The sequence below is a fragment of the Chiloscyllium punctatum genome, unplaced genomic scaffold (assembly GCF_047496795.1).
Source record: "Chiloscyllium punctatum isolate Juve2018m unplaced genomic scaffold, sChiPun1.3 scaffold_81, whole genome shotgun sequence".
In the NCBI taxonomy this organism is placed as follows: Eukaryota; Metazoa; Chordata; class Chondrichthyes; order Orectolobiformes; family Hemiscylliidae; genus Chiloscyllium; species Chiloscyllium punctatum.
In genome coordinates this window covers 100,068-124,172 of record NW_027309815.1, presented here as the reverse complement: position 1 = coordinate 124,172, position 24,105 = coordinate 100,068, and the positions used below count along the sequence as shown (strand labels likewise).

Sequence of the window (24,105 nt, the reverse complement as noted above, 5' to 3'; positions counted from 1 at the left end):
AATTTTTCTCGCCTCTCCAAATCCAGGCAGCATCCTGGTAAATGCCCTCTGTACCCTCTCCAAAGCATCCATACCCTTCCTGGAACATGGCGAACAAAAGTGAATACAATACTTTAAGTATGCCTTAACCAAAGTGTTAAAATGTTACAACATGACTTCCTGACTCTTGTAACCAGTTCCCTGACCAATAAAGGCAAGCATGCCATTTGCCTTCCTAACCACCTAATTACTTGCATGGTCACTTTCAGGGAGCCATGGTCTTGAACGTCAAGATCCCTTTGAATAATAAAGCTGTTAGGGTCCTGCCATTAACTATCTACTTTTTTTTAACATTTGAGCTTCCAAAGTGAAACACCTCACACTTGTATGGATTAAACTTCACCTTTAATTACTCTGCCCATATCTGCAATTTCTCTTTTTCCTGCTGCATTTGACAACACTCTACACTGTCCCCAACTGCACTGAACGTTATATCATCTGCAAACTTATTAACTCACCCAATTAGATTTTAATCCATGTCACTTCTATATAATTGCATCGCAAACAGAAGGGTTCCAGTACAGATCCCTGTGGAAAAAAGACAGAAAATGAGGGAAATGCAGAATTCTTGAAGAAATGAGGTTTTTTCAATGACAGAATAATTCTGATGAATAATCTTCTAAAGTGAGATTTTTTTAAAAATTAACCCAATATTTTAATTCATTATCCAGTACAAACTGCTTTGAAAATATTGTATCATCTTAAGTGTTGCATTCTCACATTAAATATTATTTAATTGTCATTTCAATTATCACACCATCATGAGATTTACATTTTCGTTCAATCCATTATTTATTAAGGCCAGTATCATAATGAAACATTGACATTCTTTTCAGGTCAACACACCTGCAATCAACCAAAGTTCTCTCACCCAACACTCATTTTAACTCTCTCATTCTCTTTTATTTGAATTCTCGTATTAATGGAAGGATCATTAATCAGTCTTATCAATTAAGAAATTGCTAACTATTTTTCACATAAATATTTAATTTTTTTCCAACATATTGCACAATTACATTGCAATAGGGGTTTTCTCATCATTCTTAAATTTGTTATCAGCCATTTTAAAACTAATTATTACCAAAATCTAACCGGTAATCATTGTTGAAATCCAATATCTCCAGCTGTATATGTGGAACTATGTCTCAGTACATCAACTGATACAAACAATATTGCACTCTACAATCTCTTAATCTTAGCAAAAATAATTTTAAGTGTGGAATCTTAGCTGGATTGAATTGGTTGTAAGAAAAAGTGCAGTCTGAAGAAAGGTCACTGGGCCCAACTCTCTCCACAGATGCTGCCAGACCTGCTGAGTTATTTTCCAGCAATTACTGAGTTTGTTTGTGATTTCCAGCATCCACAGTTTTGTTTACAATCTTGTATTGATTGTATTTCACTTCAATTCTAACATTGTTACAGTTCTGATTATTACAATAAGAGCTAAGTATTTTTCATGTTAAGCATTATTTAAATTACACGTGTTCCTTGTGTAAATAAACCAGAATTAACAAATGTTTGTTCTATGCTTTTACAATAAATCTTGAATTCTTTGAAATCACATTTTTTTGAAAATGAGGGAAGTTGTCCATCGCTGAGTAGTCACATTGAATGACTAATGCTTTATTTCCAATTCATGTGCATTAAAAAGCAGGTTAATTTTAACTTATGCACATGAATAACTGCTTCAAACAAATTGACTGACTTGATTATCATGAGATTTATGTTTATTTAAGACCATTGTTGCTTCGTTCCATCATTATTAGAAATTACTAATTCTTTTTATCCATTACACAATGGAACTGTCTAATACAATCCTAGTCCAATTATAACAATAAATATCTGAGCAGTTTTCCCTGTGAATAAACACAGTAAGTATGTGATTATAGTCCTGCCCTTCCTGCATGGGAATATTATGGTAATGTGTGTACTAGTAGACCAGGAGCCATGGGTTCAATTCCCACCTTCAACAGAGATGTGTCAAAACACCTCAGAGTTGATTAGAAAATATCTAAGTGTCGACTGAATTGCTTTTCAACCAACATTGTCTCAACTTGTAACTGTTGTTCATTATAATGATCACAACATCTTGAATTTATTTGCTTCACATCACTGATTAAAGTATGAATTGGGCTTGGACTGCTTTAGTACCTGAGAAGTAAATTATTTATTAACACTAAATAGTCACGAGATTATGCAAATTCCTTTTTCTATCAAATGTCATGGACTGTATCTTGTGGTCACTCTCATATTCACTTTCATTATCTTTTTATTTTCTTCTTAATTCAGACACAAATGTTTGAACACCGATAAAGTATGAATAAAGTATTATGCTGCTTCTAAATACCTCTCAACTTTTAATAACTTCGCAGTCTTAAAAATTATTTACACCGTAGAATCTTTAAGGTGAGGAGGAAAGATTTAAAAGGGGTCTGAGGGGCAACTTTTCCACACTGTTTTTCACATATTGGGATGAGCTGTGAGAGGAAGGGCAGTGGCTGGTACAATTACAACATCTAAAAGACTTTTGGACAGTTTATTGGATAGAAAACGTCCAAAGGGGTATGGGAGAAACACAGGGAAATGGGACTAGTTTAGTTTAGGAAACTTGGCCGGAATGCCAAGTTAGGCTGAATGGCCTGTTTCCGTGCTGTATCAGTCTAGCATTCTACAATTCAAACTTCACTGTGATTGGTCAAGGAAAGAACAAACGGGTGTTAATTCTATTTTGTATCCATAAAAAAGTGAGATGAATTTTAAATAATTTTGTCACATGAAATAGTTTGCTCTTATTGTGATTAGAAATACAATGAATGTGAGCATTGAAGTGAAATATAATTTAATCAATTCAACTGTGTTTCCATGGTTAAAATAAAAATTGATATTCACAATCATTGTGAGTTTGTACATTGCAATATCTTCACATTACTTCATGTACTGAGCCATTGTTACACATTTATACCCCCTACTGAACTGAACAATAATTAGATAGAGCAACACTTAGATTTTCGAAAATCTATCAGTACACTTGTAAGAAGGAGAAATTTAATTTTGCTACATGACTGTGCAATGTGCAGACATGAACAGGAATTATTGCAGTGAAAAGTCGTTCCAGTTTTCTGAATTCATAAGGCTGAGATTACTGTGATTATTCAAAACAGCAAAAGTCAGTTTACAAAGCGTTTTGCATGCAAAATGATTGGTTCCATTGTGGGATAGTTAACCTGAAAACAATCGCATTGTTTCAATGGATTAAATTAAAATATGGATTAAAATAATATATGGATCTGACGAAACACATTAGAAAGACAAACAAATTATTCTGCAATTATTATAAGGATAGTGAATTCCTAATAAATGTTGTATTCTGAACAAATAAATTGACTCAATATTTTAAAATCACTTTGCTCTGATGTTGATTAGACGTACATTAAGATCGGTAAACTGAAGACTGAAATATAATACTTAGATTGATGGATTGAGGACAATAAATGAGCCATTCAATAGTTATTGAAGAGAATTATTTTTTGTCAAAATGCAGACAATACAGAAGTAATGTATTTCATTCAATTAGTTTACATGTCGAAACATGCTATGTGATTTTAATTTATGTAATTTTATACTGATCGATGTTCAAACATTTGTGTCTGAATTAAGAAGAAAATAAAAAGATAATGAAAGTGAATAGGAGAGTGACCATAAGATACAGTCCGTGACATTAGATAGAAAAAGGAATTTGCATAATCTCGTGACTATTTAGTGTTAATAAATAATTTACTTCTCAGGTACTGAAGCAGTCCAAGTCCAAGTACAACAAGATCTGGACAATATCCAGGCTTGGGCTTACAGGAGGCAAGTAACATACATGCCACACAAATGCAGGCTATCACATATAAGACATAACCTAACCACCATCCCTTGACATTCGATGGTGTTACCATGACTGAACACCCACTATCAACATTATCCTGTGAATAATCATTGATCAGGAACGGAATTGGTCTCACCACATAAACACAGTGGCTACAACAGTAATTCAACTCCTGGCTCCTGAAATCCTGTCCAAACGCTACTAGGCACAAGTCAGGAGTGTGATGGAATACTCCCACTTGCCTGGATGAGTGCAGCCCTAACAACACTCAAGAAACTTGATACCATCGGAATAAAGCAGCCCGCTTGATTGGCACTGCTGCTACTGAACATCAGTGGTGGTGAGGGTAGATGTTTGTGGATGTCCTAGCTACAATCTCTGCCTCTTCTTATTAACAAAGATAAAAGAATCTTACATTGCTCAACTTTCTCATCAAAACCGAGTACAGTATTCACCCAAGCCCTCTTTTATACCAACCAGCAGCATTTCCACCACCAATAGCAGCTTCTCTTAAAATATTTTGTCAGTAACTTGTAATTAACTGGTTACTACAATTACAACTGAAAATGTGTTGCTGGAAAAGCACAGGTCAGGCAGTATCAAAGGACCAGGTGAATTGACGTTTCGGGCATAAGCCCTTCTTCAGGAAGGTCCTGAAGAAGCAGTGAACCACATTTTGAAATGATCTTTCTGAACATAATATAGATCAGGTTAAAACTGAAGTCGGTGTCTTACACAACTTGCTGAAAGGACACAGACAGTAGAATCTGAGGTGATCATGAGGATGTGGAGGTGAATGTGGGAGACAAGCTGGGACTGTATTGGAGTAGTCACTGTGAGAGGGAAAAAATGCTGGATGCAGGGTTTCAGCAGCTGATGGACTGACGCTCAGGTGAGCCATCGGAAACTGAGCAAGTGACCACCATCTAATAGGACAGAGAAACTGATCCATCAGCCTGAAACTGACTGACCACGTGGCTGACAGTGACTCCAACACAAGTGAATGGAAACATTGCTCAGAGCCTGTTTCTGTAACATTCAACACAACCAGGAAATGGAAAGTGAATAATGAGCTGAAAACAAGGCCACTGCTCTGTTAGAGTCAAAATCATTCAATGTTCAGTTATTGGACATTATTGACTCTCAGAATATTCTAACCTGCAGAATCACAGTAAAAGGGGAAAGTAAACAACATTTTTGGCAAAGACAGAATGAGCCAACTGCTTGTATAAAAACAGCTCAGAACAAATGTGCTGAATCCTCCACAAACTGACAATCACAGGTACCATCAGTTTATAGATAGACAATGAAATTCTTCAGAAAAACCCTTCCCTGTTTATGGTGTGTGGTAGAAAACATTCTCAGTGAGAACTGCCACTTATTTCCTTTGAAAAGAATCTCTGTTTCCCCTCAGAAAAGCAGGTGTGCCCCAAACTTACAGACTGTCTTACAGACAAAGGAAACCTGATCAGGGACTCGCAGGTTAATTAAGTTATGAGTGACAGTCCATTGCACACAACAAGAGCTTAGACCACAACAGATTCTAGTGAAACCAACAATGCAATGAAAAAGATGAATTAGTCTTAATAATCATGCAGCCTCTCTCAATCAAATAATCCCAGTCAACTTCTAAACATTTTAAAACTATTAATACCAATGTATACATATTTATTTACTTTCCTAATTTCCTCCAAAAAATATATGACTATTCTCTTTAAAATATATTTTAAATGGTCAATTCATAATCACAATTCAGTTCCAATTATTCTTAGTGCAAAACAACTAGCAAACTAAAATAGTTTTCACGTCAATAATGACACTGGAAACTTTGTTATGTAGTTTACCCATATTTCCAAATATTGTTTTGGTTCATTATTCCAGTGAAGCTAAAATTCAAGTCTATTTATTTTCTCTGATATCCTTCCATTACTTTATTCCCTAATAACAATGCCCATGGTGTTATAGGTGACAAACATTAAATAAAATTGAATTTTCAATGCAAGAACTTGTACAAATAATCACATATTATTCAGTTCATTCATTATCGTTGATTATGAGGGTTATTTTCACTGTATGATCATGTTAAATTCACTTAAATAATCAGAGTAGAATTTTCACCTTTAAAGATATGTAAAGTGAATGTCAAATTATTAATATTTCAAGTAAAACCAAATTCACATTTTGCTCTGTGTTATTCCAGGAATGACAGGATGTGTTGAATTATTATGGGAAACAGGAACAAGTGAAGGTGGTGGCTCTCTGACGTGAGGCCAGGTGGTAGTAACAGTGGGGGGAGGTACCTCGTGCCCCGCTCTCCTCAGAAGGCAGTGAGGATGGTGACACTGACTGGAACGGGTTAGATGACAAAGCATCCACATATGGACAGAGGGACGACAATGGGTGGGATGACCCACCGCCCTATAAGGCCCAGAAGGCCGTGTCTGTGGCACCACTGGGCATCAAAGGTCAACTTGGACAGACAGTAGGGAGCAACAAAGGGAACTGACAGAAACCAAACATGAACCGTTCACCTGCTGAATAACAGATGTTGGTGTGTTAACACCCAGCCTGATAGAGAAATGGTAATAACGGACCTTATTGGGACAATATGGATGAATTAGTTGAGGTACAGTCTCACCGATGATGGTGTTAGGCCAAAATCCTTTATGCCAAGATGCCCGGACGTGTACAGCAGAACCTGTCTCTGCAATGAGTGGGTGAGGGTTTGAGCCCCCCCCAGTGCACAGCCGATGAGTGCCTCCAGGCATTCACAGATATTACAGGGATACACTGGGGAGGGGACAGACTGAATGGGCTAAAATAACCTTGGTGTCTCAGGGAACCAAGGGTAATATCGAGGATCATACAGAGAGGAAGCCTGAGGTGTGTAAGGACCACGGGGGATTACCAAACCCCAACCTGTGATGATGAAATAGGTTTGATGTATTTAACAGATGACATGGGACCCTATTTAACTGTAATTATAAACGTGGGACTGCCAGTGGGAGATCATTCTAATCACATTCTGAATTGGGCCATGAGAGCTGAGACAAACTCAGAAACACAGGGAGGGTAGTACAGTACAGGGAGGGTACTGCAGTACAGGGAGGGTAACCAGACCCACAATGTTACAAGGGAAGCAGGAAAGGGCACATAGACAAGGAACGTAGGCAGAGAGAGGGAGATAGATGTTCACATTGTGTGTGTGCCTGTGTTCACGTAGGCACATGAATATTCATTGACGCTGTGTTTGGGAACCAGCAGAACAAATATTAATAAAAGGAGCATCTATATCAGTTACCGAAACGGATTTGCCCCTCACCCCTCAATTACTAAAATGAGAGCAGTTGGAGAGGGAATCAAGGAAGCTGGATGAAATAAATCTGTCCCAATGCAGATCATCGATATGGCAAAATATATTCAGATATGGGAGTGTGAAACTGAGGAAGGGACCATTCTGGAAGTTGCCATTTTAGAACAGTTCAGAGCAACTATTGATGTAGAGGCACAAACTCTAATATGGGTACAATCTGGCCAGGCCCAGGACAGGAAGCAAAGGAGAGGCGACATCTCCAGAGTAGTTACCTTGCAGGGAGACTGGAACAGTCACAGAATCTGGGGAGTTATAGCTAGGACCCAAACAGCAGGGCGGGTAACTCAAACAGGAATGTGGGTTATTATCTGTAGATCCTGTAAAGATCGAGGGCCCTCTCACTCCCCACCCAAACTGGATCCCATTAAAGCTGGGGCTGAGAAGGCAATAATTGTGACAGTAACAGATTGAGAGAAGCAGGGAATAGTCAGACCAACAGTATCCCAGACTAACTCACATAAGCCGGACAGCTCATCCCACCTCACTATTGATTAGACCTCCCTCAGTAAATCTGCCACTAAAGAGTATCCTACAGTAGTGAACCACACCACTTTATTTAATGGATTAAAAATGCAACAGGATACAGTCTCAGCCCTTGATATTGTGAATGGGTTACTGTGGACCTAGAACGGTCAGAATAAGCTAGTATTTACTGTCTGAGGAAAGCAGTAGACCTGGATCCAGTTACCTCAGGGACCTCATAATATTCCAGTATATCCCACCTATATATGGCTGATGGAGTGCATCGATTTAATCTTACCAACACCTCATTGCCTCAGTTGGTGAGAAAGAACATATCCGGATATTACATAGAGTATTGGGTCAGGTCAGGCAGGCCGGGCTTAAAATTAACCCACAGAGCGTGGGAAGGTAGGGAGAGATGTACCTGGGACATCACATCAGGAAGATCAAATCAGGAACGGAGGGGGACAATCCCAGTGAAACGAAAGACCATGATTTCAAAACTATCCACCCGCACACTGTGAAGGGGATAATTATTGGAGGACTTTTTTGGAGAATTACCCAGAAATGGCAGAACCATCACGAGCCCTGACAGAAGCGCGGACATTAGCCAGGTGTCAGGCAGTCAGCATATACACAGAGAGACAGCATGCCTTTGGTATAGTTCATGACCAAGTGATAGCCTGGGCTCGGTGAGGGTAAATCACCCTGTCTGTGGGCACGTAGAGCATGAAGGACAGGTCAGAGAGTTAGTGGAAGCAGCTAACTTTCCCAGTGAAGCAGCAATAATGAGAATTAGAGCTCACAAGGTAGTCAAAACCCCACACCAATGGGGCAGTAAGTTTGTGGATAAGGCAGGTGAATAGACAATAGACAATAGGTGCAGGAGTAGGCCCTTCTGCCCTTCGAGACAGCACCACCATTCATTATGATGATGGCTGATCATCCTCAATTAGTAACCTGCTCCTGCCTTATCCCCATAACCCTTGATTCCACTATCCTTAATCACTCTATCCAATTCTTTCTTGAAAGTACCCAGAGACTTGGCCTCCACAGCCTTCTGGGGCAGAGCATTCCATATACCCACCATCTCTGGGTGAAGAAGTTTCTCCACAACTCTGTTCTAAGTGGCCTACCCCTTATTTTTAAAATTTGTCCTCTGGTTCAGGACTCACCCATCAGCAGAAACTTGCTTCCTGCCTCCAGAGTGTCCAATCCTTTAATAATCTTATATGTGAAATACTGACTGAAATAGTGCAGACATTTGAGGAGATGGCAATGGCCGTAGCTACAGAAGTGAGAGAGGAAGGTTTAAAGATATTCCCAGAAACAGTCCCACAACAGCAGAAACAGGAATGGGAAAAGGGTGGGGCAGTAATAGGACACGTCAGAGTCTGGATGATCCAGCAGTGCCACTACACTGTATAAGACAAACATTATTAAAAACATATCATGGGCTGGCCCATATTGGGGAGGATAAAATGCAATATCAGATGATCCACTACAATCCTTGCCTGGAACAGGGAGAAATACAGCAAGGTTTTGTCGAAGGTGTGTAGTCTGTTCACAGTGTGAGCCAGGGAAAGCAATAAAATGGAGGCAGCAGCAGGGACCCAGGGGCCCATGGGAACAATTACAGATGGATTTTACACACACACCCAATCCCAGGGAAGGAAGTCCTGCTGGGTTTTAGTAAATAGGTTTACTCAATGGGTGGAAGCATTCCCCTGCAGATTCTGACCAAGGGACAAATGTTACAGGGAACATAGCTCTTTAGCTATGTGCCCTGTTTGGTACTGAACAGAAATCCCATCCCCCATACCACCCCCAGAGCTCTGGGACAGTAGAAGGAATGACGCAGACACTGAAAGCTAGTCTGACTAAGGCTCTCTCAGAGACAGGACAGCGATGGGTTAGAGTACTATTTAGCAGCCTAATAAAACTGAGGACAACCCCAGCAAAGGGGACGGGACAGTCCCCCTTTGAATTAGTGACTGGATGGACTATGCAGATACCACAGGGTATGGTAGTGGGAGGGCCGGAGATGTGTGGTAGTGGGAGGGCTGGAGATGTGTGGTAGTGGGAGGGCTGGAGATGTGTGGTAGTGGGAGGGCCGGAGATGTGTGGTAGTGGGAGGGCCGGAGATGTGTGGTAGTGGGAGGGCCGGAGATGTGTGGTAGTGGGAGGGCCGGAGATGTGTGGTAGTGGGAGGGCCGGAGATGTGCAATGACAAGGATAGGGTTAAACCATTTGTGAAAGAACTGGCAAAGCAGCCGCATGAGCTGAGAGAATCAGAGACTGGGAAAGGAAACATGGAAATATCCGAGCTGACATTCCAAACTCTGGAGTTCAGGTCAGGGGGATCGTATGAAGTAAACACATCAAAATGCTGGACTTATCTGGGGGAGCCAGAGAGGGACCTTTCCCATCCTGTATTAGTAAGGAGCTCTGAATAAACATTGGTCGTGGTGCTCAGCACAGAACTCAAGGCTCCTCTTTGATATTTCTTCCAGTAACAGTTGTGTAGGGGTATGTTGCTGGCTGGAGGTCTGTGACCAGTGCCTCTGTTCCACAAGGGTCAGAGCTGGGACATCTGTTGCTTGTAATATATATAAATGAAAAGTTTGAAAATGTAAACGTTTTAATTAGCAAGTTTGTAGATGGCACAAACTGTTGAAGTTGTGAATCGTGAAGAATGATGTCAAAGGATACAGCAAGAAAGAGATGAGTCAGAAAGTTTTGTGGGGAAATTGCAGATATATTTTAATTCAGACAAGTGTGAGGTGATGCATTTTGGAAGACACAAAGCAAGAGGAATTTGTACAATAAACGGAAGGGTCCTGAGCAACACTGATATACAGAGGGATCTTCAGTTGCAAGCTGAAAGATCCCTGAAAGTGGTGAAGGAGGTGAATGGCAGGCTTGCCTTCTTTAGTCAGGGGAGTGATAATAAAACTATGATCAGGCCACCTTTCGGGGATTGTGTGCCGTTTTGATCACCACATTATAGGAAGAAGGTGAAGGCTTTTGGGAAGGTGGAAACAGGTTTACCAGGATGTTGCCTGGATTGGGAGAGGTTAGAAAATCTTGGATTGTTCTCTTTGGAAAGTCAATGTCTGTGGGGTGACCCAACTGGCACAGAGTTTGTAAACCATGGTTTACCACAGAAATTGTATCTCTTGTTAAAAAGAAGAAAGAGGCTTATGTGTTGATGAGGCAAAATGGTACAGATGAAGCAATAGAGAGTTACAGATCAGCTAGGAAGGATTTAAAGAGAGTTAAGAAAAGCAAAGGGAGGACACGAGCAGTTTTTAGCAAACAGAATTAAGGGTAACCCTGAAATTGACTGCGGTTAAAGTACTGCCCACATTTCTGATCCCCTTATTCCAGGGTTGATGTGATCACACCAGAGAGGGTACAGAGGAGATTGATCAGAATGTTTCTACAATTGGAAAATATCTGCTCTGCGGAGAGATTGGATAGTCTGGGGATGATTTCTGAGGAGGATGAGGTGACATTTAATTGAAGTGATAAAATGCTGAGGAATCCAGATCGAGTGGATAGGAAGGAGCTATTCATTAACTGACAGGTCAGAAACTGGAGGATTTAGATTGAAACTAATTCCCAGAAAGAAGGGGAGAGGAGAATTCATTTCACTCAGAGATGGTGGAGCAGGAACTCATTGATGGACTGGCAGAGGCAGTAACCAGCATCACATTAGAATAAAAGGACATGGATGTAACTGAGATGCTGGAACATGCAGGGCTGCGGACTAAAGTCTGCAGAATGGGATCATTGTGATTGATTTAACATTTCTCCAGAATATTAAAGTCAAGTCCAATTTGAGAATTTATGAACATCATCCGACCTGAATTCCAAATGTCAGAATAAATTTATCAGAAAGTTCAGCACTTGGCCTATCCTGCATGTGTTGGCTGTAATAGAATGACCCAGGCTTTACAGCGTTATGTACTCACCAATGAGAGCAGCAATTTCAGACTGTGTACTCTGCCCTCTATGTTGTTATAATCTGTTTTTTCAATGTATTTCTTTCAGAGCTGCTCACCTTGTTTCCTGGTTTCTTTCCCAGCCCTAAATCCATTCCCCATGGCCTTGAGGGACTACCATTTCTGCAATTTAATTTCTCCTGCCTTCCCCCGTGTGACAGACTGTCTTTTTGTCCTTGTCTCACCCCCACCTTGCACACAACTTGTTACATTTCTGATGGTTCCCAGACCTCTGTGACTTCACTGCGCATCCTGGGTCAGGGGCACAAATTGTGAATTCTCTTCCTCATGAGATAATTGGAAATCTGTCTGGCTGCAATTTCCCCCAGATTTTATTTTGTAAATAAAAGAGGATTTGCGTCAGAGTCAAGTATTTGTGAGCCTTCATCCACAATCCTGAGCACTTAGACATAATATGTGACCCTCCCACAGATGTGCAGGTTTGATGGATTGGCTGTGCTAACATGGCCTGTAGTGTGTAGGTAAGGTGGGTTGTGTTAGCCATGCTAAATGTGGGGTTATGGAGGTAGGGTGGGACAGCAGGTCATTGCAGACTCAATGGACCGAATAGTCTCTTTGTGCGCCTAAGGGATTCTGTAATTCTAACTAGTTGTGATTGTTGTCACATTTTCCTAAGTCCAGGTTCATTCATCTCAGGTACACATGCTACCTTTTGTGTTTCTGTGTGTGCCCGTAGTGTTAGGTAAGGGGTAAATGTAGGGGTATGGGTGGGTTGCGCTTCGGCGGGTCGGTGTGGACTTGTCCACAGTCTCCATGATTGTGCAGATTCAGTGGATCAGCCATGGGAAATGCAGTGTTAAAAGGATGGAGTGCTCCAGGTGGGATGCTCTTTGGATGGTTGGTGGGGTTTGATGGGCCAATGCTCTCCTGCCACACTGTTGAGATTCTATTCTATGATTGAGGATAAAGGCTATTCTATGATTGAGGATAAAGCAGGGTGTTCTTGGAGAGGCGGTAATAACTGGAAAGCTGAATCCAAAAATCACCACCTTCACCAAAGGAGATTTTCGGAAAATGACAGATAGTCAGGTGGATTAGCATTCCAATCTTAGATAGTGAGGAAGCGTGTAGGAGATAATGATTTTGCAATTTTAAACTGAGGGGAGACAGTGATTTATGGTTTTAGATTGCGTCGTACATTCGCAGTGTGAATATCCATCCTGTACTTTATTACAAAGCCAAGGTCACTGACAATGAAAATCAAAACACCCAGGAAACATCGCCTCACCACGTAATCTGATAAAAGAATTCTGATAAGTCTGGTTGAATTTAGAACAAAGATGAAAAGTTGGAAGATTAAATCCAATCCCAAGATCCAGTGCTTAAACAAAAGGAGACGACAATAGGATGAGGCAGGAGTTGGCTAATGTAGACTGGAAACAAAGACTTTATGGTGGGAAAGTTGACGGACAGTGCGGGAATATCAAAGAAATTTTTTGAAGTGCTCAGCAAAAGTATATATCAGGGAAAAGGAAGGACTTTAGGAAAAAAGGAATAATCTGCCATGGGTGGCTCAGGAAATAAGGGAGTCTATCAAACTGAAATAGAATGCATACAGATTGGCAATGACCATGGAGATTAGAAAAACTTTAAAGATCAACAGAAAGCGAGATGGGATTGGGGGAGAAAAGTGATTAATAGCTATCCCCAGGGCTGGAATAACAGTTTATACTGCTAGAGGGGAACATGATGTTTGGGGAACATATGGCCTCTAATTGTTGAAGCACTTAACTGTTACCATAGAGATAATCCTAAGCAAGTTAAAAATCACAGCACACTCCAAAAGCTTGTACTTCCAAATAAACCTGTTGGACTATAACCTGGTGATGTGTGGTTTTTAAACTTTGTCCACCCCACCACCAGCTCCTCCACATCAGAATCCTGACAGACAGCCCCACTGAAACTGAAGTGCCTATCACATACTTGAGGGAGCCACAGGGGCATGGGGGAGGGGTGTGTGGTTTAACCACAAAGTGCTGAACTGAACTAGACTTTCTAACTGCCGTTGCCATGGAGATAATACTGAGAGACAGTCTCTATTCAAAGTCCCAAACCACAAAGGTATAAGAGTGGGAGCTGTACATTGGACAGGTGGGGAGTTACTTGATGCTGCCTGAAGGTGTTTTGCTTGTACACTATCCAGGTAACTGCCATGTCTCATCAATAAAGTCTCAAAGAAGACCTCTCAGAGTTCTGTGCCTAGTTATTCCTATCCAGCAGGGTTCAGGAATATGAGCACACAGCAGTCAGTCTTCACAGTGGAGGATACGAAGAACATGCCAGTAATTGATAAGGAGACTGAGGAAGGTGAGGACCTAGATAATAACCATTATCATGAAAGAGTTAGAGCTGGGCAAGCTAATGTAGCTAAAGGTAGACAAGTCTCATTGCCCTGATGGGATACATCCCAGGATACCAACAGAGTTAGTGGGAGAAATAGCAAATGCACTTAGAGTCATAGAGTCTGACAGCAGAGACAGGCCCTTTGGCCCATGCTGACCAGAAAGTCCATCCACGCTAACTCCATTTCCCTGCACTTGGCCCATTTGCTTCTGACCCTTTCCTATCCATGTATTTGTCCAAATGTCTTTTACCTGTTGTGAGTGTTCCTGCCTGAACCATTTCCACTGGCAGCTCATTCCATATACATACCACCCTCTGTGTAAAACAGTTGCCCCTCAGCTTCCCTTTTATTCTTTCTCCTCTAACCTTCAACTGATCCAATCAAGCCGTCCAATCCTTGAGTTCCTGGGAAAAAGACTGAGTGCATTCACCTTATCCATGCCTCTCATGGTCTTATACACTTCTAGAAAAGAATCCCCTCAGTTTCCTCTGCTCCAAACATAAAATCCTCCCTTGTCCAACCTCTCCCTATAACTCAGACCCCTGAGCCCTGGTAACATCCTTGTAAATTGTTCTGCACTTTTTACAGTTTAATAACTGAAACCTCCATTACATCCATCATATTTCCAGTGTTTCCCTGCGGGGCTGGAACCGACGGGACAATGCCAATGGATTACAATCCATGATCGAGAATGAACCCCTTTACAACAATCCCGTTTTCATAGTGTTCCCCATGGTGCAGGTATCCTTGTGTCTTTCTGGTTGCATGGTTAATTAAAGACTTGTCCTTTTACAAAGCAAAGTTGTGGCTTCATTGTTCCTGGGAAATGTGCCATGATTTTTCAGACTTTCAAAAACAAATGAAATCTCTCTCCACACTCACCACGCTGACATGGACTTGGCTGTGTCTCAGTACTTTTCCAGTCACATTGAGATTTGAAATATTTGCCCACGGACAGAATGCACACCTTTCCATCCAGATGAAAAGGCCAATGATATTCAGATCGGCACGGATCAAGTAACTATCAGATTTGACCATGAAGTTCAATTTGTATTTCTCATCCGCAAATCCACCCTTTCAGTACCATACAACAGAGCACACAAGTTACCACTGTTAATACAGGATGGAAATTCATAAGACAATTGTAGTATTAAACTGTAGTTTTCTTGTTTCCCCCAAAGCTTTAAACCTCAGTCTCACAATTTCTCTCTTCTGTGAACTGAAATCCAAACCAATCCCCCCACTCCTTTCCTCCACACCCAGTTCTCACACACTCTCTCTTCGAATCCAGTTTCCTAGCTCCTGATGAGAACCATCCTGCATACACAGCTTCCTGCACACTCTGGCCAAGACCCATCTTACTAAAATGAGCCAAATTAGAATTCTAATTGCAGGCCCATCCTTGTCCCTTTCCATAACAACCCTGAATCTTCACAAAAGAGTTCTAATAACTTTCTGCAAAACGCTGCCCCACTGATAGTCTGATCACATATCAGGGTAGCAAGAGAGGGGCCATTCCCCTGGGTCCTGCTCCTAGAGGGATGAAGCTGCTAATGATAGATTAATCCCTCACACCCACAGCCTCCTTCCCAGGCACTGACCTATACTGTGCATAATCCCACAATTGCCAGCACTGCACCCATGCACTTGTCTCCCCTCCTACAGCACGAGCTCCCGATCATACAGGAGTCCAGGTGATTGACAGCAGCTGCTGCCCAATATATCAGAATCCCTACAGTATGGAAACAGGCCCTTCGGCCAAACAAGTCTATACCGACCCTGCAAACAGTAACTTACACAGACCTATGCCCCCTAACTAATTTAATCAATACTATGGGCAATTTCGAATGGCCAATTCACCTGCCCTGCACATCTTTAGATTGTGGGAGGATGCACAAACCCCACACAGACAGTCGCCCGTGGCCGGAATCGAACCCGGGTACCTGGTGCTGTGAGGCAGCAGTGCCAACCACTGAGCTGTCTCTATAGGGTGGAGGGGGCGGGGCTGGAGGACTGGGACAACGAGATTGTAAACAATGAATGAATGTGGTGAACACTGGGGGATGGACAGGTCAGTGAGGGACAGGAGCAGTGCAGCAGCAGGAGGGGATCCTGGACAAACTGAGCAATGGGAGAGTCTGACAGGAGAGAAACTACAGGAAGGTTCTGTTTGGAGGCTCAGGCAGGGACAGCTGGGAGACAGTATGGCCTGGTGGCTTGGGCAGGTTTACTAATCAGCCTCTTCAAAGATGCTGTTACTCAACTCTGAGCCTGATCCTCCTGATCCAGAGGTAAGGACACGTACACTATTTCCTGGTGGGCAAGGGATACAGGGACTGCCTTTCAAAAGGAACTCCCCTGTGTTGGTGACATGAACAAGACTCAATACAGACTCACTGAGAAAATGCTGGCGTCCTTGAACTTCATCCAGAATATTAACACCTATAACTGGGCAACGCAGACCCCAATGTACAGAGTTAAATCCTGGATACCAATAACAGCTTTGTGCATGGGAAATCATATCTCATGAATTTGACTCAGTTTTTTTGAAGAAGTAACAAAGAGGATTGCTGAGGTCAGAGCATGGACATGATCTACATGGACTTCAGTAACGTGTTTGACAAGGTTCCTCATGGGAGACTGGTCAGCAAGGTTAGATCACATGGAGTACAGAACTGGCCCGAAGGTAGAAGGAAGAGGGGGCTTTTCAGGCTGGAGGCCTGTGACCAGTGGAGTCTCACAAGGATCGGGGCAGGATCCACTACTTTTCGCCATTTATATCCATGATTTGGATGTGAACATAAGAGGTATTGTAAGTAAGTTTGCAGATGACACCAAAATGGGAGATGTAGTAGCAGGGAAAAAGATTACCTCAGAGTACAAGAGGATCTGGATCAGATGGGTGAATGGGCTGAGGAGTTCAGTTTAGAAAAATGCGAGCTGCTGCATTTTGAAAAAGCAAACTTTAGCAGGACTTATACAGTTAATAGTAAGTTCCTGGTGAGTGCTGCTAAACAAAGAGTCCTTGGAGTGCAGGTTCATAGTTCCTTGACAGTAGAGTAGCAAGTTGATAGGATAGTGAAGGCGGCAGTTGGTCTGCCTGTCTTTATCAGTCAGAGCATTGAGTATAGGGGTTAGGATGACATATTGTGACTGTAGAGGACATTGCAAAAGTTGCCGAATCAATATTCCATTTAATTCTGTTCTCCTTCCTATCAGGTGGATGTTCTTAAACTTTAAAGAGGTCAGAAAAGAATTATAGCATGTTGCCAGGGTTGGATAGGCTGTTTTCCCTGGAGCGGCAGAGGCTGAATGGTGACCTAAAGAGATTTTTAAAATCAGGCTGGGCATGGATCGCGTAAATAGACAAGATATTTGCCCTGCAGTGGGGGAGTACAGAACTAGGGGACTGGGAAGGAGGGTCGGCAGACAGAGGGTGGTTGGATCGAGAAGGGTGGGTCAGAAATGGGTGGGGAAAGAGAGGGGGGGGATAGAAAGGGGTGGCACAGAGATAGATGGGGACAGAAAGTGGGTTTAGAGAGGAGGGGAACAGACAGGGGGAAGGGGGGGGGGGGGGGCAGAGACCAACAGAGGTAGGGGGAGAGACAGACAGACAGGGGGGAGAAAGAGAACAGACTGTTGGGGGGTGGGGAGACAGAGCGTGGGGAACAGACAGAGTGGGGGGAGGGGGAGAAACAGAGTGGAAAGATGGAGAGTCATTTTGTAGATCTAAAACTCAACCCAGTTCCTGTTTTCTCATCCTGACCTTAATTCCCTCCGAAGAGCTCAGAACAACTGCTTAGTTCTTGGAAAGTAGAGTTTCAGAGAGATCAGGTGCTGAACATGGCATTTGGGACACTAACATTGAATGGAATGCGCTGACCAATAAATGGACTCTGGTTCGATTCCACTGTCTGTGCGGTGTTTGCACATTCTCCCTGTGTGTCTGCGTGGGCTTCCTCTGGGTGCTCTTAATTTCCTCCCACAATCCAAAGACACGCAGGTTAGCTGGATGAGCTTTGGGTAATGGTAGGGTACAGAGTTAGGGTGGAATGCTGTTCCGATGGTTGGTATGGTCCCATGGGCCGAAAGGCCTGCTTCCACACTGTAGGGATTCTGTCACTGAGTATAGGGGTTAGGAGGGCACGTTGTGGCTGAGTAGGGCATTGGGGAGGCCAGTTTTAGAATATTACATTCAATTGTGGTCTCCCTGATTTCAGAAAGATGTTACCAGAATAGGACTCAACCTCTGAATGACAAGTTCCTGGGAAGTGTTGACAGACAAAAAGACCATGCAGTGTGGGTTGACAGTTCCTTGAAAGTGTGGTTGAAGGTAGACAGGTCAGTGAAGGTGGTGTGCGGTATGCTAGCTGGTATTGGGCAGTGCATTGAGTATAGGAGTTGGGAGATCATGGTTCGGTTGTACGGTTTATTGGCTCGGCCACTTTTGGAATCCCCAGACTGCTTTCAATTCCAGTCTCCCTGTTATAGGAAAGATGTTGGGAAACTTGCAAGAGTTCAGAATGGTTTTACTAGGGTGTTGCAAGTATTGGAACACGTGAACCATAGGGAGAGGCTGAATCGGCTGAGGCTATTTCCCTGCAGCACTGGACACTTTAGGTGGCTTTATTGAATTTTATAAAGTTATGAGGAGCAATGATAGGGTGACTAGCCATGGTTTCTTTTTTCCTCAGGGTAGGGGAGACCAAACAAATGTGAATCTTTTTTCCAAGGTGGAAATGACAAATTCTATAAGAGAGATGGCAAGTTTCAAGGATATGAAAACCGAAACAACTGAAGATGCTGTAAACCAGGAAGAGAAACAGAAGTTTCTGGAAAAGGTCAGCAGGTCTAGCAACATCTGTGAAAAGAAATTAGAGTTAACGTATCTGAGGAAGGGTGACCAGACCCGAAACTTTAACTGATTTTTCTTCACAGATGCTGCATGATCTTCTGCGCATTTCCAACAACATCTGTGCAAGTTTAAAGGGAGTTGTTTGGAGTATATACCTGAGAGGAACTTTATAAAGTGCGAGTCAGACCACATCTGGAGTAATGACAGAAGGTTTGGTCCCTTTATTTAAGGAAATACATCATTTCATCAGAGGCATTTCACAGAAGATTGACTGGGATGAACCCTGGTTTGCAGGGATTATTTTTTAAGAAAAGGCTGAAGACGTTGGGACTTTACTCACTGGATTTGGGAAGAATGAGAGGGGATCTCATTGTAACATGTAGGATTCTTAAGGAGTTTGACAGGGTAAATACTGAGAGGATGTTTCTCATCATGAGGGAGTCTGGAACCAGATTCTGGGTCAGTCACAGAATCACGGATTCTGTTTTGGATTCGTCAAGTTTAAGGCAACACCGACACAGGTCAGGGGTTTCATAAGCAATGGAGCTGGGGTGAGGTGGAGAGAAGCAACATTTTAAGAGATTGTAATTCCTGGTGTTTGTGATTGTGTAGATGTCTGATCAGAAGGTCACCTTGGGGTCAGATATGAGAGCAATATTGTCAAGAGTGTGGTTCTGCCTCAGACAGTTCCCAGGGAGAGTGAGGGGCTCAGCAGTAAGGGAAAGTGATTTGTAATAGCAACTGAAGGCAATGGGTTTAACCATTGCAATGTTCCGTTGCAGGAAATTGCAGCCAATCGCGTAGTGGGAGTGTGATGAGCAGTTTGATAACTGAGTAATGGAGAGGGATGATGGCGAGGGATAGCTGGGCATTGTCAGTGTACATGTGAAACCTAACACGGTGCTTTTGGACAATGTCACCTCCTGGCAGTATGTAGGTGAGAAACAGGAGGGACCGAGGAGAGATCCTTAAGGGACACCAAATACAAGGAATTCAGAAAGGAAAGGGAGAGTCAGGATGGAGTAGGTTTTTGCAACAACGGTGGGGTCAAATATTAGTTTGTAGCAGAATGGGAGAGAAGGACATAACCCGAAAAGACAGACAGATAGAACAAGGAACAATATCTGTGAACTGGGGAGGGGGAGTGATGAGGAGGAGGAGGAGCAGCCCGACTCCAAAAGCACTATTCCTACATTAGTGACATCACCCAACTCCACCCTAGTCTCAGCTCATTTACTGAAATACTCGTCCATCCCTGTGTTATCTCCAGACTTCATGATCCAAACACACTCCTGGCCAGCCTCCCACATTCAACTTCCATGTAATCTCAAGAGTATCTAAAACCCTACTGCCCAAGCGCTCACTTGTACCAAAACTTGTTGATTCATCAAAAGGCTCCTATTAACAAGCAACAATTTAAAATTCTCACCCTTGATGTAATTCCTGGCTGTGAACATCCCTGTCTCCCTGAACCACACAATCTGTGAGACCTCGACAACTCATTTTCTTTCAGACTCCCAACGATATGTTTAATCAATGCTTCACCTGTCTAGCTGTTTCTACCGTTGCCAAGGCAACACGGTATGGAATTCCCACCCTAACCCCCTCAGACCTGCTTTCCTCCTTTAAGGTATTCCTGAAAACCTGCTTATTTGGCAATTCTTTTGATCACCTGACCTAATATCTCCAGCTGTGGCCTTATGTCACAAGTTCTCAATCATATGTCTGTGGAATTATAAACATGATAAAAAAAACAACTGTTGTTGATTTGCACACATTTTGTCAATTCTTCACTGTCGCTGAGTGAATAATCTATAACAGCTCTTACCCAAACACATTGTAGGAGCACCTTCACCACACGAACTGTAGCTGTACAAGGAAGTCAAACATCACCTTCTCCACAGGCAATCGGGCTTTAGCACTGATCACTGGTATCTGTGGACGGAGAAACACATAGTTGATATTTCAGGGAGTGCAAAATGCATTATCGGGAGGGAAAATGGTGCAGAATTTGGGATTTTTTAATTTGTGTTTTACTACGTGCACCAAGTTCTGTAAAACCTCTCATCCCATACCATGAAAATTTCCTCCTCTTCCTGGTCAATATGTTTTTCCTTCCCCCTGCCCTGCACCTTCACACATTTCCAATGCCTTGGTCACAACAACACTGTGCTGTCAGTGAAGTTTATCACGTGGTTGAGTATTACCCCGCCCCTCATTCATTCTGATTGGTTGAAGGACCAACGAGCACCTCTAGCCACAGTTCCCCCACTCTTATTGGTCCTGCGCTGATATCAATAATCCGAAGCCCACTGTGGGCTGGAGCATGCTCAGTGCTTCCTGCTTTTACTGCTGTTCATCAGGTATGAGAGAGAGAGGGCTCATCCCTGTTTCTCCTGAGGTCAGACAATAACAACAACTACCTGCATTGTATGGAGCCTTTCACATTGACAAATCTCCTCAAATGCTTCACGAATGATGGAAACGTTGATTAAAGAGAACGATTTTTAGATACATCTTTAAGGCGGAGAGAGGGAGTTAGGGAGGATATTCCAAAGGTTCGTGTCCTCGGCAGCTTCAATCGTGGAGTGATATAGGTGGGGAACAGCTCACAATGGAGACAGCTAGTGGCTAACCATAAGTTGGATTAGTGGTGCTGGAAGAGCACAGCAGAACAGGCAGCATCCAACGAGCAGCGAACGTCGATTTCGCTGCTCGTTGGATGCTGCCTGAACTGCTGTGCTCTTCCAGCACCACTAATCCACTATTTGCTTTCCAGCATCTGCAGTCATTGTGTTTACTTCATTGATGCTAACCATAAGTTAACAACCTCATGTCGTAGCCCCCTACCCCACACACCAGTTTTCACAGTCTGCCATTACACACTACCTATAGTTAGCCACTAACAGTCTCCATTAACAGCTAATCATCCTCCCCCAGACAGATTGTTATCCACTCCTTTACCCAACCGTTCTTCTCACTCTATCCCCACCTATCGTTTACTCCTTTTATCCTCCCCCCACACTAACTTCTGCACTAAAACTGACTTGTTTTCTCAGTAATATCTGTCCTGAGGAAGGGACACTGGGTCTGAAACTTTATCTGATTTCTCATCACAGATGCTGCCAGACCTGCTGAGCTTTTCCAGAACCTCCTGGTTGTTGTTTCTGATTTACATCTTCTGCAGTTCTTTTGGTTTTAATTTACCGGGAGTTTGTAATTCAGGTCCCACAGCCTCTGTCCCAGTCTCTGCTGTCTCTCCCAACCCCAAACAGTGACACGGCATCTGCACAGCTCATGGACAGGCGCTGTCTTGCTGGCCACACCCCTCATTCACTCCCATTGGCTGCAGGACCACACAACCTCTCCTATTGGTCTGGAGCTGTCGTTAATTAAGCTGGCGCCGATTGAGAGTGGTTGGTTCCTCCCTGTCTCTGCCCTGGGATGAGCTCCATCATTCACAGTGAATGGGGTTGTATCACAGAGCACAGGGGCTGGGGGCTATTCAGCCCATTGGGGCTGTATTCTCTCCCTCTGGAGATGCTGCAAGTCGGTCCCAAGTCCCCTCCCATGTGCCCACGGCCCCCCAAATCTTACCTTAAAAAGTAAAATTCCAAGTCTGTTTCAGAATACCTGCTGAATCTGTGTCGTTCAGACTGTTCCAGATGCTCAGAACTTACTGAGGAAAATAGTATTCACATTTTCACCTTGTATTATTTGCCAATTACTTGAAAGTAGTTACTAAAAATTGTAACAGTGCTAACAATTCCTCTCTCTCTCTGCAAATTCAAGACCTTGGAACCAAATCTGCACCAGGTCGAAATCACTGCTTCACCTTCTCAGCTCCAAGGATATTTATGTTTGCTTCAGCTAGCTCGCCACAAAATAGAGGAATGCATCTTAATTTATTAGGATCAAAGAAACAGACCTTCGGTCCAATTCGTCCATGCCAACGAGGAATCCTAAACGAATGGATTCCCATTTACCAGCTATTGGCCTGTATCCATCAAAACCCTTCCTATTCATGGACCCAATTGGAAGCCTTTTAAATGTTGTGATTTTTCAGCCTTCACGACTTCATCTGGTAACCCCTCCCATACACACACCACACTCAGCTTGAAAACGTTGCCTTTTAGATCCCTTTTAAATGTTTCCCCTCTCAATTTAAACCCAGGTGCTCTAGTTTTGGACCCACCTAACCTGAGGAAATAGGACCCCGGCTGCTCACCTTATTCACACCCCTCGTGATTTTATATATCTCCATGAAGTCACCTCTCAGTCTTTGACTCTCCAGAGAAAATAGCCCCAGCCTATTCAGCCTCTCCCTGTCGGCCAAATCCTCCAATCTTGGCAACGTTTTTGTAAATCTTGTCCAAACCTTTTCAAGTTTCACAACATCCTTCCCAGAACAGGAAAATTCAAACTGAAAACAGAATTCCAGAAGTGGCTTAACCAATGTCCTGTCCAGCCACAATATGACATCCCAGCTTCTGTATTCAATGCATTGACCAATAACGGAGAGCATTAATGGAGTCCCATTTGCCAGCGGTTCACCCTTATCCCTCTAAATCGTTCCTCTTCATGTACCCAATCAAATGCCTTTTAAATGCTGCTGTACTAGACTCCACCCCTTCCTCTGGCAGTTCACTCCATACTTGCAATGCCCTCAACATGAATAAGATGCCCCTTAGATCCCTTTTAAATCTTTTCCCTCTCACCTTAAGCCTGTACCCTCTAGTTCTGGACCCACCGAACTTGGGAAAAAGTCCCTGACTGCTCACCTTATCCATGCCCTTCATGATTTTATAAGATCACCGCTCAGACTCCAACTCTCCAGGGAAAATAGACAGCCTATTCAGCCTTGCCCAATAAGCTCAAACCGTCCAACCCTGGCAAAATCCTTGCAAATGTTTTCTGAACCCTATCAAGTTTCTCAACGTTATTCCGAGAACAGAGAGATTGGAACTGAAAACAGAATTCCAGAAGGGCCTCAATCAGTGCCCTGTCCAGCCACAATATGACGTTACAACAGCTGCATTCAATGCATTGACCAATAACGGGGAGCATACCAAATGCTGCATTCACTCCCTTACCTACCTGTGACTCTACGTTCAAGGAACTAGGAACCTGCAC

The 24,105-nt window shown here is 42.9% G+C and overlaps 1 long non-coding RNA gene across 11 annotated transcripts in view; it reads right to left on the bottom strand.

Moving 5' to 3' along the window:
* Window positions 1-24,105, bottom strand: part of LOC140471414 (uncharacterized) — a 55,575-nt gene that overhangs the window by 7,015 nt on the left and 24,455 nt on the right. For 10 of the 11 annotated variants that reach the window (XR_011957012.1, XR_011957011.1, XR_011957015.1 and 7 more), the window contains 2 exons: window positions 20,801-20,907; window positions 498-567 (listed from right to left, as the gene is read on the bottom strand). This is a non-coding gene — a long non-coding RNA (uncharacterized lncRNA). Of the gene's footprint in view, window positions 1-497; window positions 568-20,800; window positions 20,908-21,047; window positions 21,652-24,105 lie in introns of those variants that run through there. The other variant, XR_011957014.1, reaches the window with a different exon arrangement.